The following is a 6,559-nucleotide window of genomic DNA, read 5'->3' on the forward strand; positions in this document are numbered from 1 at the left end:
GTGGGACCCAGAGGAGTGTGGAGGTCACAGCTGTGAGCCTTGAGCAGAGGGCCCCAGACAGGGCCAAGTGGCTGGTCTCAGCCCTGATCACCCACAGACCCCTCAGGAATGGGCCTTGAGCACCCCTTAGTGTCCAGGCACAGAGTCACCATTGTGTAACATGGTAACCAGAACCGATCATTGACAGCTCCCGCCTCTCCACTGCTTTGTCCACTGCCCCCCACCTCAGGGTCAGGCCAGATGTTCCCTTACGTGGCCTCCGCATCACCTCCGGACAGTCGTTATTCTCTACTCAGACTCCTCAGGGGAGAGTCTGTCCCGCCTCCCTTGGCTGTTCAGTTGTCAGCACTGAGGTGGTACCTTTTATACAAGCTCCTCGTAGACCAGGATCAAGTGCAGAGCAGTGATGGGCCCCTATCGAGGAAGGTCCTCTTCTGTGCAGGACACAGGCTTCTTTCATTTTATGTGATTCTTCTCTTGTTAGTGACTAAGATGTGTCTCTCCAGCACACAAAAATATAGCTTCAAAGGCCCTTTTCCAGGAAGACTCTAAGTACTTCGTGTGTGGTATGCTCTTTCATCCAAATTTACCACTATAGTGGTCTCATTAATACACGAGTTGAATAAAATATTTTAAACTTGTTCATTCTCTATGTGTATGAGAGTCAGATATCTACCACTGTGAGTCAGGCTAACTCCCAGGACACAGAAGAGGAAAGTGACTGGGATAGAGCACCTGCGACCAGGATGCTGTGAGGTAGAGAACCTCAGCAATGGCCCCTAGGTGACCTGGGGGAGCAGTTTCTTTGAGATGGGAGCAGAAGGGACCCAGCATGGAGTGTGTGTCCAGGGGTTCTTGTTCTGGGCTTCCGGGACTGGCACTTACCTAAGAGAGGAGCAGGTGGAGGAGAGGAGCCCAGGTGATGGCAGGCAGTGGCTCTAGTATGGTCTCTTGAGACTTTGTCACTCTCATCACTCACTCAGGGAAGAGGAGGCCAGCATAAGAACTTTTTACAGCTTTCTACCTGTCTAGAGACCAATGAATTTCAGATCAATGTCTGGCAGATAGGAATAGCTATGCGTTTTCCTAAATTGATTTTGTGTAGAATATTGGAATGATCTGGAAGCCAGAAATGGAGCTTTGTGAGAGAGAAACTACCTCATCAGTGTCCCTTGTTCAGCTCCCAGTGTCTGCTGTACAAACCCCACATGCACTAGCAATGAGGGTGGAGGGCAGAGTGATGCACTTGGTGGGGCTACTTAACCAATCCTTCTGATTTTGTCCTCTCCTATCAGGCCACGAATCTCCCAGCCAAGTGGTGAGCATGTGATTGACCCCAGTTCCAATTCCAGAAATGGGCCTTGTGTTTCCCAAAACGATCCGACAGTTACCTCCGTGGTCATCATAATAGAGTCAGGGGAGATGGTGTGAGGGATATGATCTGGTCTTTGAGAAGACCTGGATTCCTGTTCAATGGATCAGGGAGGGCAAGTCTTTGTCATTCTGGAGGGTCTGTTGTGTGGCTATGATACCTGGGACTGCAGAGGCATAATGTCCCAAGGTGGTAAATCAGCCTGGTGACACAGAAGTCACAAAGAAGGGACATCTCAAATGAATCTCGGAGAAGAATGAGTGAAGCCCATTGAGATTCCTTGCTTATCATCTGAAGAGGGAACATTCCTGTGGCAACACCGACCAAGGCAGGGAGGTTTTTGTTGAGGTTCCCATCATGAGAATGAGCTCAATCCTCAACCCCACACCCTTGCCCCTGAAGGTTCCCCTAATATTGCAGCCATTAACATCCCACCCAGTTCCTAAGGGCCAGCTCTTAACCCATACCCCAGTCTTTACTACCTCCTTCCTCTTAAAACATGCTGAATCTGACCCTTCTCTTCCAATAACCACAGTTGGTCCCACTGCCTTCCATCTTTCCTCCTCATTGTTCACCTCTGCAGCATCTGGAGTTTCCCTCATAAACTTGCATCAGGTCCTATATCTTCACTGTCAAGCCCTCTAATGGCTACTATACCTGCCTCAACATGATCACCTCTCCTTACTCCATGGGAACATCTTATTTGTATCGATACTTTTATTTAATTGGACTCTCTTCCTTCAGACAGTGTCAACTCCTTGAAGAGAGGGACCTGTCTTGTTCACACTGTATCCTGAGTTTTTGGACCCAATTATGGCACAGAGTAGGTGTTGAGTAAATGATATGGACAGGAGGACCTCTTAGTCCGTTGACTGTCCTGAGTCGGACCTAGCTGGACTGTGTCCCGGGTTCTACTCTGACCCATCATGAACGTGGTCCCCAAGGCAGGCTGACTTTGGCATGGAAGGATTTCTGCTCAATGTGAGACAATGTTCAAATGTTTTACCACCGAGGGCTGGATTTGGAGGCAGAATTTAAGAGGATGAGGATATTGTTTCTAGTAGTTTCCTGGAATGGTTCAGTGTGATGGTTAATTTTATGTTTCAACTTGATTGGACTAGTGGATGCCCAGATAGCTGGCAAAACATCATTTCAGGGGGTATCTGCGAGGGTGTTTCTTAAATAAATTCACATTTCAATTAGTGAATTGAGTAAAGTGGGTGTCCCTCCCAGTGTGGGTGGGCATCATCCAATCCACTGAGGGCTCCAATAGAACAAAAAGCTGGAGGAAAGGTAAATCCACTCTCTCTTTGTTTGGATGTTTGAGCTGGGACATCCTTCTTCTCCTGCCCTTGGACACTTGAGCTCCTGCTTCTCAGGACTTGGGACTCAGACCAGGACTTACACAATTGCCTCCCACTCCTACTCCCACCCTCACCTGCCTTCACACGTGGACTGAATTACAGCAGCTTTCCTGGTTCTCCAGCTTGCAGACAGCACATAGTGGGATTTCTTGGCCTCCATAATTGTTTGAGCCAATTCCCATGATAAATTTCCTCATATGTGAGCATATATCTTCTATCATCTTTGTTTCTCTAGAAAACTCTGACCAATACAGTCTCAAAGGCTAGATTTTGGAGAGATAAGAGAAAAGCGTCAAGGACTGCCCACGGATCCCCATCTCTAGGCAGCTGGCATATTTGTGTCTCCCACCCCTCCGTCCTGGAGCACTGTATGAGCAGAGCCTGCTCTCCCAGTTCAGCAGTAAGAGTCACTCTCATTCTCATCCTGCAGCCCAGGGATGCTCAGGGGGACCGTGTTCCATGATCTGGATCCTGAGAATCTTGGAAGGACACTTGAGGACCCCTTGCTGCTACCACAGATAAGGAGTTTGGGGGCACAATTAATGGCACAATTGGCAGTGTCATCTTCTAAATGAAATAATCTCAAGCCAAAAGTTTGTGTTTATGTATGTTTCAAAATTTCTTCCAAATTTTACACTTTGAATGTGTGTGATTCATTGTATGTCAAGTATGACTCCCTAAATGTAGAAAAAGTCCCATCACTGGACTGGAGGGGAGGGCCACAGCCAGGGGAGGGCCACAGCCAGGGAAGGGCCTGGGAATTTTGGTTCATGAGGGAGGAACACCTGTAGGGACTCCTCCCGAGTCTAGCATTGGTCACATGAGGTGACAGTGGGTCTTTGGGCCAGGCTGGGGATCAGATGGGAAGCTTATAGCTCATTTCCCTCCAGGACAGCTCCCTGCATTAGCACTGGGATGCTTTCAAGTCCCACGTAGTCATAATCACCCTAATTTTCATCCGGTTTCATCTTCAGAAAGGAGCCCAGAGTAGTCAAAGAGATTGAGGGATCAGATCTGGAGCCTTGGTTCAGGTCCCTCTGCGTTAGGATGGCCAGGGGGTGGGGCGTTCACAGCTGTGTGCCCTGAGCAGAGGGTACCAGGCAGTGCCAGGTGGCTGGTCCCAGCTGTGATCAGCCCCAGAAATGTCAGGAATGAGCACTGAGCACCCCCTGGTGTCCAGGCCCAGACTCACGATGCGTGACACAGTGACTAAAGCCCATCAGAAGCAGCTCTGGTCCCCACTGCTCTGTCCACTGTCCCCCTGCCTTAGGCTCAGGCCAGGTGGCCCCTTATGTGGCCTCCCCATCACCTGAGGGCAGTCTTTATGCTCTACTCAGACTCCTCGGGGGTGAGCATGTCCACAGCTCCCTTGGCTGTTCAGTCGTCAGGACTGAGGGGCTGTCTCTTATCAAACTCCTCTTACATCAGGATCAAATGCAGAGAAGTGACCAGCCCCATGGAGGCAGCTCCCCTTCTGTGCAAGACACAGATTCTTTCCTCGTATGTGATCCCTCCCTTGTTGGAGATTGAGCAGTGCATCTCCAACACTCAAAGACTTTGCTTCATAGGTTCTATTTCTGGTGGAATGTAAGGACTTTCGTTTTTGCTACGCTCTTTGACTAATCCTTACCACTTACCAATCTCCTCATTAATATATGAATTGAAGAAAATATTTTACACCGGTTCATTCTATACTTGTATGAGAGTCAGGTGTTTACCTTTTTGAGTCAGGTTAACTGTGATCCCAGCTCCAGGACACAGAAAAGGAAGGTGACGGGAACAGAGCACCTGTGACTTGCACCCTGTGAGGTGGAGAATCTCAGCAATGACCCTTCAGTGAACTCGTGGAGCACCTGCTTGGGGATGAGATCAGAAGGGACTTGTCATGGAGTGTGTTTCCCGAGATTCATAAGCTGGGCCTTTGGGACTGGTCCTCACCTGAGGGACAAGGCAGGTGGAGAAGAGGAGCCCAAGTGATGGTTGACACTGGCCACTAATGTGGTTTCTTGAGATTTAATACTCACTCCTCACTCAATCTGGAAAGCGAACGTCCTCATGAGGGATTTTTGCTTCTTTCTATTTCTCCTGAGAATATTGAATTTCAGATTGATGCCTCACTGATGGAAGTGGGTGTGATTTTACCTGAGATTGATCCTTTGAAGAACATTAGAAACATCTGGTAGCCAGAAGCAGCGTTCTTTGAGGCAGGAAGTGCTGGCCTCTGTCCCCAGCCCAGCTGCCAGTATCCACAGAACAAGAGTCAACATGAACTATGACGAGGATGGAGAGCAGAGTGATGTACTTGGTGGGGGCCATGTAGGCAAACATTCTTCCCTTTCCTCTCCTCCTTAGACCCCAAGTCTCCCAGCCATGCGGTGAGCCTGTGAATGACCCCACATCCAGTTCCAGGAGCAGGGCTTTAATTTCCCAAACCGATCAGAAAATCCCCTCCTGGGATGCCATGATGGATTCAGGTGAAATGGTGTGAGTGATCTGGTCTAGTCCTCGTGAAGACCGGGATTCCTGTTCAATGAGTCTGGGGGGCAGGGCAAGTCTCTGTCATTCAGGAGGGTTTGTTGTGTGGATGTGATGCTTGGGACTGAAGGGACAGTTTTGATCCATGTGAAAAATTAGGCTGTGGACACATGAGATCATGGAGAGTGAGCATCTCAAATGAATCTCAGAGAAGAAGGAGTGAAGCTTATTGAGATTCCACACTCGACAACTAGAGAGAAAACATTCCTGTGTCACTGCTAAACAAGGCAGGAAGGCTGTTGTCAACATTTCCATCACAGGGATGAGCTCAGGCCCTTAATCCCACATCATTGTCCATGAACCTTCATCTAGAAGGTACAGCTCACTCAGGTCCCACCCAGTTTCCAAGAAGTATCCTCCAAACCTCTTCCCCACATCCCATTCTTTAGCTCTTACCTCCAAAGTACATGCAGAGTCTGACCATCCTTCTCCCCCTCGCCTGCTCCATTCCTCATCCAGGACTCTAGTCTGCTCTTTGTAGTAAATCCACAACCCCCAACAGGCCCCTGCCTTCACTTTCACCACCAACTCCCTCATCTGTGCAGCAGCAGAACTTCATAAACTTGATCAGATTTCCTACCTTCCTTGTCAAATCCTCTAATGGCCCCTATTCCCCATGCAGCCCAGCATATTGTTGGTGTTTCGCAAGTGGCCTGGATGGATGGTCGGTTGAACAGTCGGCTACCCTGCATCAGACACAGCTGGACTCTGTATGTGTCTCTGGTTCTTCCCTGATCCATCATGGACTCTGTCCTCATGGCAGCCTGCTCTTCACATTGAGGAATATTTGATGAATGTGAGACAATCAGGTAATGTGTTACTATCAAGGACAGACTTTGGGAGCATAAATTGAGAAGATGGGGCTGCATGCTGTAGCCCCTGTTCCTTATAGTGGGTATGAGAACCTAGTTTTTGGCCAAACAAACTAACAAAGGTACAGAAAAGCCACACTTCAATGAGGTCACTCTTTGCCCAAGTATGCAAGAGCCAGTTGAGCATTTTCTATGTCTACCTTGCCCAGAACCCAGCCCTCTCAGGACCACTCCAACAGCACCCGTGCTGGTCTCAGATCCAGGGTCCGCTAATGCTTCTGACTCCACTCAGCTCTCCTGGAGGGCATCCTGATGTTGTACATGGATCTTTGTGATGTTATTACAAAAAATAGCAGAACCACTCTTCTAAAGGGGTTTGAGTCTGAGACATTAATTTTCTGTAGATAACTAACGACCTCCAGACTGATAATACAGGCTGCACTGCACAGCTCTTATGGTGCCAGATATTTCAGGAT

The sequence above is a fragment of the Equus asinus genome, chromosome 8 (genome assembly GCF_041296235.1).
Source record: "Equus asinus isolate D_3611 breed Donkey chromosome 8, EquAss-T2T_v2, whole genome shotgun sequence".
Classification (NCBI taxonomy): Eukaryota; Metazoa; Chordata; class Mammalia; order Perissodactyla; family Equidae; genus Equus; species Equus asinus.